The sequence below is a fragment of the Plecotus auritus genome (genome assembly GCF_963455305.1).
Source record: "Plecotus auritus genome assembly, chromosome: 9".
Lineage (NCBI taxonomy): Eukaryota > Metazoa > Chordata > Mammalia > Chiroptera > Vespertilionidae > Plecotus > Plecotus auritus.
In genome coordinates, this window is record NC_137783.1 from 152,941,809 (window position 1) to 152,954,481 (window position 12,673).

The following is a 12,673-nucleotide window of genomic DNA, read 5'->3' on the forward strand; positions in this document are numbered from 1 at the left end:
TCGCAAGGTGACCCACCCTCAGCTGCTTTTGTGAACCGGGCAAGGCACGTAACCCTCCTTGAACCTCAGCTTCCTCGTCCGTAAAATGGGATAGTATCCATAGGACCGGAGTCCCTTGGGGTGTCTGTTGCTGCGAGGGCACCCCATTTACACGTGCAGCACCCCTGGCACGGCCACCTGCTAATTGTGGAAGCATGAGGGTGTGTATGGCGTCTGAGAGGGCACGTGAGCCCCTCCACACGCACTCGGGCGAGGGCGCACACATACCTGCTGCACCCACCTCCGCAGCTGCCTCTGTCCCGGTGGGCCTGGCACCTCCAAGGGTGCTCTGTCACTCACCCCCAGGCCAAAGCCCAGCTCCTGACCCTCAGTTCTGAAGCTGACAGCTATGTGGGGTGCGCCCTGGAGTCGGGAGGGTGGGATGAGTGGGTGACCGTGGGGTGCACGGTGTACACAGCCAGGGGTGCCCACGGGGACATGGGAGAGATCCCCTGGGCAGAATGACCCAGGCTGTCCCCCAAGTTATCAATTAAATGTGTGTTTTTTAAGCTTGAGGAAGGGGCGCTCGACGCTGGTAAGGGCCCTCAGTGTTCACTCCCCCCATAAGTAGTTCTCGAGCCCCAGGGGTCTGAGCATCCTCCACAGGCCAGGGGCTGCGGTGGGGACACCAGGCTCCGGGCCCTGGGAGCGTGGGAACGATGCTTCTACCGGGTGGGGAGGACGGGGATGGGTCCCTGGCTCTCAAGACCGGATCTCATTGGCGGGACAGTCAGGGGCTGGTGAGTAGGTGGAAAAGGAAACTGGCCACTCAAACGGGGGGAGCTTTTGAGCTGCCCTTTTCCTACAGGGGCTGTTGGGGATGGGGGAGTGGGGGGGGTGCCTGGAGGAGCACCAGGGGCTGCAGAGGTGCTGGAGGCCACCCCTGCTGGCTTCTTTGCCTGCGCTGCCCGCCACTCTCATTGCCCCCTCTCCTCCTGCTCCTCCTGACACCATCACCACCCACCCTGCCGTCTCTCCGCCCCATGGGGATGGGCCAAGTTAGTCCCCAAAGCGCGGTGGGGTCCAGCTTCTCCAGGTTGCAACTCTGCAGCCCCTGGGCCTGGGAAGGCGGGTCCAGCTCGGAGAGTGGCGGGAGGCGGGACCGCAGCCGGCCCGGGGCACTGGACTCTGGGCGGCGTGCCTGTGTGGGAAGCGTGTGGTTAAGGCGACACGGGGAAAGTGGGATTGTTTTGGAATGCGTCATGTGCTCACAAACAGGAGTAAATATTCTCCATCAGCTCAGACTCATCTCTGTGTCCGTCGGGTCCCTGTAGGAACTGGAATCCCAGCTGAAGGAGTGCAGCCCCGGGGCCCGTCCTCAGGGGCTGTGTGCGGAGGAGCGGGCAGGGCACAGCTGGCCACGGAGGCGGGTGCGGCCCCTGAGCCTGCGGGACCGGGGAGCGGTGGTGTTTCCGGAGCCCGAGGCAGAGAGTATTGTGGTTCCCTCTTTCTGGAACTGCTCTCAGCGTCACCTGCACATTAAAAAAGTATTTTCTTGGGGAACAAAAACCTCCCTGTTGATTTTTGCAAAAAGCCAAAAGGCCCGGAAGACGCTCCAAGGTTCCCAGGACAGAACCCTCAAAACAGCACCGCCTGGGCGTCGGTGGGCTTAGATGTGACCGTGGGGAAAGCAGGACCCTTCTGAGCCCGTTTCCTCATTTGTGACAGGGAGAAGGCATGGCCAGTGTCAACAGCCTGTGGTCCTTGCAGAAGCCAGGCTGGGTAAGGACGTGCACGGGACAGTCGGGGTCAAAAGCAAGACGTGATTAGAACGTAGCGCGACCGGTTTCCCTGCGGGGGGTAAGCTGGGCCAGATGCGCCGAGCAGCGGCTGCATTGCGGACGTGCTGGGGTCTCCACTGGCCCAAAGGAAAGCTCAGCACCCTCCAGGGCTTTGCATGTGGCCAGTATGCGCACATGCGTGTGTGTGTGTGTGTGTGCATGCGCGCGAGCGTGTACGTGTGTACGTGTGTGTGTGTGTGTGTGTGTGTGTGTGACGGCTTCAGAGTCCCACCTGGCTCTCTGGTGTCACACAGTAGCTGTGACATGAATAGTATCTGGGAGATGCAGCTAAGCATGTCACGGGTGTTCGTGTTTTTTATTTATTAAGTTTTATTGATTTCAGAGAGGAAGGGAGAAGGAGAGAGAGAAACATCAATGATGAGAGAGAATCATGGATCGGCTGCCTCCTGCACGTCCCCTACTGGGGATCCAGCTTGCAACCCGGGCACGTGCCCTTGACCAGAATGGAACCCTTCAGTCTGCAGGCCGATGCTCTATCCACTGAGCAAAACTGGCTAGGGCTTTGTTTTGTTTTGTTTTGTTTTTTAAATATATTTTATTGATTTTTTACAGAGAGGAAGGGAGAGGGATAGAGAACTAGAAACATCGATGAGAGAGAAACATCGATCAGCTGCCTCCTGCACACCTCCTACTGGGAATGTGCCCACAACCAAGGTACATGCCCTTGACCGGAATCAAACCCGGACCCCTCAGTCCGCAGGCCGACGCTCTATCCACTGAGCCAAACCGGTTTCGGCAAAGTGTCTTTATTTTGTAATCAAACCGACAGAGACGTTGCAAGAATAGACAGTGCTTAGCCACATACCTTTCACTTAGATTGACCAGTGTTCCCTTGTTGGTTTTAAACCTCTCTCTCTCTCTCTAGATGTTATAATTGTTATTTTTGCCGAATCGTTTGAGAGCGAATTGCAGACACCATGATCCTTTACTCTAGAACACGTTAGCAGGTAGGACGCCCCCTTAGAGAACCAGTATACAAGGACCAGATCCAGAAAACTTCCCCGGGAGGGATGACGATCTGACATACAGGTCCTACGTCAATGCTCCTAGCCGGCCCGTCATTTCCGCGGGGCAACGCCTTCCTCCCTTAGGCTTCCGCCCCGTCCACGGTCCCACACGACAGGTGTCGTGGCCTCTGTGGCTCCTTCAGTCTGGCAGCTCCTCAGCTTTTGGCTGTCACTGGGACGCGGATGGGCCAGTGGCTTCGAAGAGGGCGCTCAGGCTGGGTCTGTCTGATGCTTCCTCGTGGTCGGATTCCGATGATGCATTTTGGGGGCAGGAGTACCACAGGATGGTGGGGGGCCCCTTCTCAGGATCCTGGGTTAAGGACACGGGCCAGTGTCCCCATTGTACCAGCGCCACGGTTTCCCTTTGGAATTAACAAGCAAACCCAAGTTTTCAAGAAAGAAGTCCAAGTTTGGGCAAGTTTATTTCGCAAGCACACTTTAAGGGCCGGCCGGCGGCATGCGGGCCTGCCTGGCCTTGGTGCGCTCTGGGGCGGGGCGGGGGTGGGGGTGGGGTTTTTGGGAAGTGGCTCTGCAGCACAGAGCAGCCCTCTGTCTCTCCTCACGAGGACAAAGAATTCGGGGCATGAATGCCTGCCACAGGCCGAGCATGCCATGTGCTGTTTACCAGCCCGCGGCGTCCCTCCCGCAGGCACAAGTGCTTCCAAAGGCTGCCGCTCCCGGCACCGGCTGCCAAGGCGCAGCACACGTGTGGGGCGCGTTCTGCTGAGGAGGGTGCTTTCCGTTCCCTTTCAAAACCTCTGCTCTTTTCCTCCCCCGGCGCCAGGCCTGGCCTGGATGGGAAGACTTCCCAGCCGTGGGGCCGAGGGGTGGAAAGGGTTAAGAATGAAAAGACCTGCCCTAGCCGGTTTGGCTCAGTGGACAGAGCATCGGCCCATGGACTGAAGGGTCCCGGGTTTGATTCCGGTCAAGGGCACGTAGCTTGGTTGCAGGTTCCCCGGCCCTGGTCAGGGTGAGTGCAGGAGACAACCCATCGACGTGTCTCTCTCACATCGATGTTTCTCTCTGTCTCTCCCTCTCCCTTCCACTCTCTCTAAAAACCAACGGGAAGCCCTGACCGGTGTGGCTCAGTGGATAGAGCGTCGGCCTGCGGACTCAAGGGTCCCAGGTTCGATTCCGGTCAAGGGCATGTACCTTGGTTGCGGGCACATCCCCAGAGTGGGGTGTGCAGGAGGCAGCTGATCGATGTTTCTCTCTCATCGATGTTTCTAACTCTCTCTCCCTCTCCCTTCCTCTCTATAAAAAACAAAACAAAAACCCAACGGGAAAGTTATCCTCCGGTGAGGATGAACAAAAAAACAAAACAAAACAAAGAATGAAGAGACCTTCTGTTTGGACGGGGCATTCTAGCCCACACAGGGCTCCATTTCTGCAGATCTCACTTGGGTTCTCAGCTCTCTCCGGCCAGAAGGGCCAGGAAGGTGAGGACGGGAGAAGTGAAGCCGCTGGGCCTAAACTCACAGCCGGGAAGGGGTGACTCCGCCTAGGTCAATCCGAGCGTTCTGATTTAAAAGATAAATTACTTTGTGTGTGTGTGTTTTCTTTCCCATGATGCCATTGCTGTTTCCCTGAGGAAGCTGGGAATGTTTTTCTGAGGAGGTTTTAGGAAATGGAAGATGTCTTTTGAAATGTGCAGGGCCTTGACCTTTTTAACAATATCCCAGAAACAGTAGTTTGCAAAGCCTCTTTCCTCAACCAGCCTACAAAGTAGTAGGGGAATAATACTAATAGTAATGGGGGTGGGGGGGCAGTGGGGGGATAAGGACCCATATGTAATACCTTCATCAATAAGGAAAAAAAGATAAAAAAATACTAATAGTAATGACAGCAATCAGTTCTGCCACTTCCTAGCTGTGGGGTCTTGGGCAAGTTATGGGACTTCTCTGTACCTCAGTTTCCTCATCTGTAAAACAAGAATGATTGGTACCTGCCTCAGGGTTCTGTGGCGAGGGCGATGTAAGGGAACACATACAATGCGCTCAGCATCTAATAAGCACAGTCAGTGTTAGCTGTTACTCTCGGGAACTTACTTTGTGTGAGGCATTATATGACTACTGGAGGCCCGGTGCACAAAATCGTGCACTGTGGGGGGGTGATCCCTCAGCCCAGCCTGCACCCTCTCTCAGTCCGGGACCCCTCACTCCTTACTGCCCACCTGCTCACTGCTGTGTAGGGCTGCCACAGAGGTGGGAGTCTCCCGCCACCACCACCGCCGCTGCGCTCGCCAGCTGTAAGCACGGCTCAGGGCTACTGGCTGAGCGGCGCTCCCCCTGTGGGAGCGCACTGACCATCAGGGGGCAGCTCCTGCCTTGAGCGTCTGCCCCTGGTGGTCAGGGTGCATCATAGCGACCGGTTGTTCTGCCGTTCGGTCACTTTGCATATTAGCCTTTTATCATATAGGACTGTACGTGCTTTGTATGTGTTACTTTCTACAGCACCCCATGAGGCGGGTCTTCTTTTTCTCACAAGGAAACCGAGGCTCAGCGAAGTTAAGCAATATGTTCAGGGCCACGCGTAGCAGATATAGGATTCAAACTGGGTCTGGCCAGACTGAGAACCCTCTGCCCGCACGGACAGCCTTCTGGGAAGACGGTTAATAACAGTGTACGCTGTGTCCAGGTTTGGAGAGGAGTGTGGGCACTCCAGGCGGAAAGTGTGCAAGGGAGGTGGGTGGGGAGGCTGGGGAAGCAAGAGAACAGACAACTTAGAATGTAACTGGAGACTCAGGGCAGCCTGGCTGGTTTCCGGTCCCGTCCAGAAAGTTAAAGGAAAGGCTCTCACCAATTTGCCAAAGGGGGCGGGTAGGCCTCCGGTCCCAAGCAAAGTGAACCCTTGGCCCAGGGTTAGCCTTCTCAGCGGCGGCCTGTCCCTCTGGCCAGTGTCACCCTGGGTCTCTTCCCTCCAGAGTGAGCGCTTCCAGGACTAGGATAAATAAGGGAGAAAGCCGATTGGAGCATTTGCATTATAATTAGCCCCAGCTGGTCCCTGGCCCATCCTGGAAGCTGGTAGCCCCCTGGCCAGCTGGGGCCCTGTGGGGCTAAGGCCCCTTTCTGGGGGACAGCTTGGGAATGTGATGGGGACTCCAGGGAGGAATTTCGGGCAGAAACCAGTTGTTCCCAACTGTGGATGGAGTCTCTCTCTCTCTCTCTTTTTAATCTTTATTGTTGAAAGTATTACATATGGTGCTGCGCCAGCACGGCCGTGGGTGAACCGGAGGGGGGTCGGTGAAGGATGAAAGAAGACAGACAAGAGAATAAAGCTGGGGGTAGGTGGGACGCTGCCCTCTGAATAGAGAGTGCCACGGCCTGCAAGGCGAGTCTTTATTTTGTAGCCAGATCCCATGAGGCAAAGTAAGGGCGTGGTCAAGATGTTTACAACGTTCTCTCGGGTTTGGAATCTACTCAATTACATGCACCTGAACTCTATCAAGCCCACATCGCTCAGCCTCCTGGGACCCCATTTCGGACTATCAGGTCAAGCTTACAGCCATAGCCTTTGGCTTTAATTGTGCTGGGACTTGCACGTGGCTTTGCCATGAGAGGACTGTGCCCTCTCAATAGTCCGAGGCTTGAACCTTCCAAACGCTGTAGCCCCGTAGCCGTTCTCCACAACATATGTCCCCCGTTTTCTCCCTGGAGTGTCCCTGCCAGCCCTGCTTGGCTCCAGGGCTGAGGCCAATTCCGGCTTTTTAGAACCTGCTAAAATCAGCCGTGTGAGCAGGAGAGGGACCGCCAGGCTTCCCCACTCTCCCACCCAGGCGCCCCCACTGGCACCCCGCCCAGGGAGAAGGAACCGGGCCTCCACCAGCTCGGATCACTGGCTCTTCCTTCCGGGACGACGCGAGGGAAGAAGGAAGCAAATGGGAATCAATGGAGAAACCAGAAGAGCGAGCCCTGGATGAGGCTGAGGCTGAGGCGAGTGCGGCCTGGCCAGGGGGCCGGAGGGGAGGAGGCAGCCCGGGGCGGGGGTGGTGGGGGGGAGCGAAGCCTAGGAAGAGGAGGGGGGGAGTTTGGAGAGAGCGGCTGCGGACGTGCAAGGGCGTGGAGAGGGAAGGAGGGAAGAGGGGGCCCCCAGCGAGCAGGGACAGCGCCACTTGCCCGCCGCTCCCCATCTCTGACGGTCCCCTGGGCTCCAAAGGAACTTACAACCTAAGGAAAGCAGTGCGCTTGCAACGTCAAGTTCCCTGTCCAGCCGGAAACCAGAGGACACACTGATGCCCCCCCCCCGCCCACACCGCCCCCTGCAATCCTGGGGCCGCCCTGAGACTCGCAGTCCCAGAGGAGCGGGAGGGAGAGGGGAGGGAAGGAGGGAAGGGAGCGGGTGGAGGAGCAGAGTCTCCCCGAAGCAGCTGACGCCACGCCCCGTTTGTCCGAACTGCCAATCGCCAGGCTGCACTTTGGTCCCGTGACCCGTTGCCAGGCAGATTTTTTAGCCGCCTCTGGGCTGCTGGGGGCGGGGCGGGGCGGGGCGGGGCGGGGCGCCGGGCCCAGAGTTTGGGGAAGGGGGGGAAAGAGGACCCGGGAGGCCGTGGTGAAGTTGCTCGGGGCCAAGTTCACATTTCCTAGGGCGTGGCCGGCGGAAGGTAGCCCCCTGACCTTGGGGGGTCCCCGAGCCCCTAGCAGCGCTGGTTCACATGCTTTTCTCTTAGCCCGGATTCTGTCCATCCACAGCTCTGTACTGAGCGCAGACAGCCAGACAGCGTGGCTCTGATGGGCTGGGGGCGGGGGGGGGGGGGGGCCCGCGCCTCAGCTGCTAACACGATGGGTCACTGACATTTGAAAAAGGGCCCTTGGCCTCACTGTGGTTATTTCAGGCGTGCGCGGCCCTCTGGATATTTTGGGACAGGAGAGCCTTTTAGCAAAGTGTCCCACTTCGCTAAAACCACAACATGGGTGGTTGCTGCTCCTTGCTTTCCCCCCTTGCTCCCCCCCTCCCCCCGACCTGGTAGCCCCCATGCCGAGCTGCTGCTTCCTGGGCTGGGGCAGTAGCAGGCGTGGGACCCCTGCCTGTCCTAAGGTCCCCACTCAGGCCCCGGTGAGGGGGAAGGCTTTAGCTCTGAGGTCACTTCTGGCTTCTCCGGCCAGTGCCCGGCGGCCTGGGTTTTGGGTTTTGCCCGGGCATTCCCTGTCCTCCAGGGCGCACGCCACCACCTCGTGTGCCCCGCGGGGAGGGCTGGAATGTGTGCTGGCAGGAGAGGAGGACGGGCATTTTCTACTTGTCAGAGTGTAAGTTCAGGTCGTTCACAACTTACATTTCAAGTGGGCCCTTCAGGCAGATTAGGGAGGTCAAGTGAGAGAGTGGGGGCAGCCGGTGTGGATTGCCCAAATTCCTAGAAAATAAATTCTGGGAATCTGGTTGTTGGGGGGGGGGGGATGTCAGGTGTGCGCACCCAGACAGGCGCGTCCGGGGTCACAGCTGGTGGGGAGGCCCTGCTCTCCTCTCGCTGTTTGAACATCCTGTTTTTCCACATATTGCTTGTCTCCTGAATCATATGGAAGAGACAAATGAATGCTTTAAGCCAAGGGCTTTCTCAAAAAAGTTATTATTATTTTTTTATTATTTTTTTAAAAATATATTTTATTGATATTTTACAGAGAGGAAGGGAGAGGGATAGAGAGCTAGAAACATCGATGAGAGAGAAACATCCATCAGCTGCCTCCTGCACACCCCCCACTGGGGATGTGCCCACAACCAAGTTACGTGCCCTTGACCGGAATCGAACCTGGGACCCTTGAGTCCGCAGGCCGACGCTCTATCCACTGAGCCAAACCGGTTTCGGCTTATTATTATTTTTAACTGAGCTGCTGTCCTCATATGGAGAAAAGCCACGCCCTCTAAGTACTGTTTTTGTTAACTGCTCTTTGTTTGAAGTAATTACCGTTCCTAAAAATGGGAAATTACATGTTACTGTTTATCAAAAGGAAATAAACACCTCGGATTGATAGGGTCCTTGCCGCTGGAGGGGGCGGCCGGGCCTGGCCGGCACGCCGAGGAGAGGCCTGCGTGGCGCGTCCTGCCGGCGCTCATTGTCGGGGCTTTACAATTTCCAAAGGGGAAACGGCGGATCCTGTGTGTCCGCCCGGGTTTGCTGGCCACGTTCTTGTTACGTAAGCTCGGAGGAGCCTGGGAGGGCTCCGCTGGCGGCAGAGAGAAGAACAGGAAAAAACACGGGAGCGGGCGTGCCTCCCGCCCACTCTGCCCGCGTGGACTGCGCGCTCCGTTGTTCTGTATTCGTGGGCATTGCCCTGTCGGGCAGCTCGGGTGGTTAGAGCGTCGTCCCCACAACACCGAGGGTGCAGGTTCGATCCCCGGGCGGGGCATATGCAAGAATAGGCTAATGATGCATCAGTACGTGGAACAGCACCTCTCTGTCTGTCCCTCTCTCTCGCTCCCTTCCTGTCTCTAAAAACATAAAAAAAGGGTGACAAGCTGGACAGGGATGCTTATGAGACAGCTGAACGGCAGGGAGGTTCGCCCCGAGAAGGAAAGGTATTGGACAGGACTCTGAGCAGGCCCAGGGCCCGGGGCGGGGGGCTCACCTGTCCCCCGAGGACCCTTCCGCTGAGGACTCAGGCCACGGCAGCCCCGCACTCAGGCCGGCCTGGCCTGGCCCTCGGCTCTTTCCCGCTCGGCCCTCTCCGGCCCCTGGTGTCCAAGGGGCTCCCCCTCCTCCTCTGGGTCTCAGCTTAGGGAGGTTTCCTTCTGGAAGGCTTCTTCCCCGCGCACCCCACCCCCAGGCCCCCCGCCGTCCGTGGGCTCATGTTGCCCCGCATGTCCCTGCTCTCAGCACCTGCTCCCAGGGGTGGGCAAACTTTTTGACTCGAGGGCCACCATGGGTTCTTAAACTGGACCGGAGGGCCGGAACAAAAGCATGGATGGAGTGTTTGTGTGAACTAATATAAATTCAAAGTAAAGGAGCGGAGGGGAGAGCAAGAGAACCCTCCGCTCTTTCGGCTCCCGCGGGCCGGATAGAACAGCCGAACGGGCCGGATCCGACCTGCGGGCCGTAGTTTGCCCACGGCTGCATTAGACTGTCAGCGACCGGTTGCTTGTCTGTCTGCCTCCGCCATCAGACTGGCAGCAGCTCCGGGAGGGAGGTGGGTGCGGCTGGCTTATTCCCAGATGCCTCCAGCACAGTGCCAGGCACACGGCACAGGGCACAGGGCACAGGGCACAGGGCACAGGGCACACGGCACAGGGCACAGGGCACACGGCACAGGGCACAGGGCACAGGGCACACGGCACAGGGCACAGGGCACACGGCACACGGCACAGGGCACAGGGCACACGGCACAGGGCACAGGGCACATGGCACAGGGCACACGGCACAGGGCACACGGCACACGGCACAGGGCACACGGCACAGGGCACAGGGCACAGGGCACACGGCACACGGCACAGGGCACACGGCACACGGCACAGGGCACACGGCACACGGCACACGGCACACGGCACAGGGCACACGGCAGGAACCGGAAAGCCCTCCCAGCTCCGTCTGGTCACTGCCTACCCTTCCCCTTAGCGACGTGTCCTGCAGTCCTTCTCTGTCCATCACTGGGCAGTCATTTCCCGTCTTCCAAGGCGTTAACCCAGATTTGGGTCAAAACAAATGAAAACAAACAAAACTGCCTTCGCCGGTTTGGTCAGGGGTTAGAGCGGCGGCCCTCTGACTGAAGGGTTGTGGGTTGGATTTCGGTCAAGGGCACGTCGGCTGTGTCTCTCTCACATCCATGTTTCTCTCTTTCTCTCTGTCTCCCGCTCCCTTCCACTCTCTCTAAAACTCAATGGAAAAAATATCCTTGGGTGAGGATTAAAACAACAACAACAAAATCCCACAGACGGGGGGGTGGGGGGTAATGGCGGAAGAAGGACACATATGTAACACCTTAATCCAGGTGTCCTCAAAATACGGCCCGCGGGCCACATGCGGCCCGCCGAGGACATGGATCCGGCCCGCCGGGTGCTGCTGCCTGTCCTGCTTAGCAGCCGACGCGGCCCGCAGTGCGCATAGGAATTTGTTCATAGTTTTTTTTTAAACTATAGTCCGGCCCTCCCACGGTCTGAGGGACAGTGAACTGGACCCCTGCTTAAAAAGTTTGAGGACCCCTGCCTTAATCAATAAAAAAATTAAAAAAGAAATCCCACAGACAACCCCCCCCCCAACACACCACAACTGGTTCCCTAATAGGCTATTGTCAGGGTTTTGCGAACCAGCTGCTCCCCTCGAGGGTGGGTTCCAGAATGGCAGCTGACATTTGATGGCCAAGAATGGAAGCTGAGGAAGGGGGAGGGGAAGGAGGCTGGCCCATGGGGGAGGAAGGGGTTCCCCAACTCTGGCCTGTTTGATCTAAAAGCGGTGACTCACATTGGAAGTGTCACGTGTTGCTTAAACCTGGGAAATGTGACTTTTCATTATTCTGTTCCCAACGGATCATTTTAACTTTCATTAATTAAAAAAACGCATCTTTCTGCCCTAGCGGGTTTGGCTCAGTGGATAGAGCCTTGGCCTGCGGACTGAAGGGTCCCGGGTTCAATTCCGGTCAGGGTTGTGGGTTCGATCCCCAGTAAGAGGCATGCAGGAGGCAGCTGATCTATGATTCTCTCTCATCACCAATGTTTCTATTTCTCTCTCCCGCCCTCTCCCTTCCTCTCGGAAATCAATAAAAGTGCACGTTTCTGATGAGATCCTGAGTGCCCTGCCCAGGCTTTGTTTTATTAAGAGTAAAACAATCAGCACCTCCACTTGTCGCTCTCTCCCCCGCCCCTCCCTTCCTTCCTAGTGACATTTTTATCATTTTTATGTTTTCCGCCCCAAGCGCGGTGGGGCTGGCCCGCCTCCTCTGTCACAGCCGCTACCCGCTCCACCCAGCTGTTCTCTGAACTGGACGGGCTGACGCCTCGACAGTGGCCCCGCGGCCCGCGCTGCCCGTAGCAGAAGGAGACAAAGCCCTTGTGTCCTTCGCTGGGAAGCACTTGGCCGTGAAGTGCTGCCATGTGAGCGCGGGACAGCATTTGCGCTGTCGCCCCCCCCCCCCCCCCCCCCCGCCTGGGCCACCACAGCCCCGCTTTTCAGCGCTTTCCAAGCCTCCCTGGGGGCAGCGAGGCGGGGTTCAGTGAACGTGGGTGTCTCGGGTGCGGGCAACGTCCTTCCAGAAAGTAGATTTTGAGGCATTGAGATCAGAAATCTCCTGGGGGGCCCGGCCGGTGTGGCTCAACAGCTGAGCTACAACCCGGGAATGAAGAGGTCGCCTGTTCGATTCCCCGGCCAGGGTTGCAGTGGGGGGCGTGCAGGAGGCAGCCGATCGATGATGCTCCTCTCTGTCATCCATGTTTCTGTCTCTCCCTCTCCCTTCCTCTCTCTAACCATCAATAAAGACATATTTAAAAAAGAGAAGCCTCGTGGGGGAGTGAGCCGGGGGCTGCGTGCTTGTGATGCGGGCATTTGAGCAGTTCACGTCCAGTTGTCAAGAGAGAAGTGTTGTCGAAACCGGTGTGGCTCAGTGGATAGAGCGTCGGCCTGCGGACTGAAGGGTCCCGGGTTCGATTCCGGTCAAGGGCATGTACCTGGGTTGCAGGCACATCCCCAGTGGGGAGTGTGCAGGAGGCAGCTGATCGATGTTTCTCTCTCATCGATGTTTCTAGCTCTCTATCCCTCTCCCTTCCTCTCTGTAAAATATCAATAAAATATATTTAAAAAAAAAAAGAGAGAGAGAGAGAGAAGTGTCGTTCCCAGCCCCTCGTGGAGCAGTCGTTCAGGTGTCCGCTGGCGCAGGTGGCTGTGCTGGCTCCTGGTCCGCAGAGGACAAC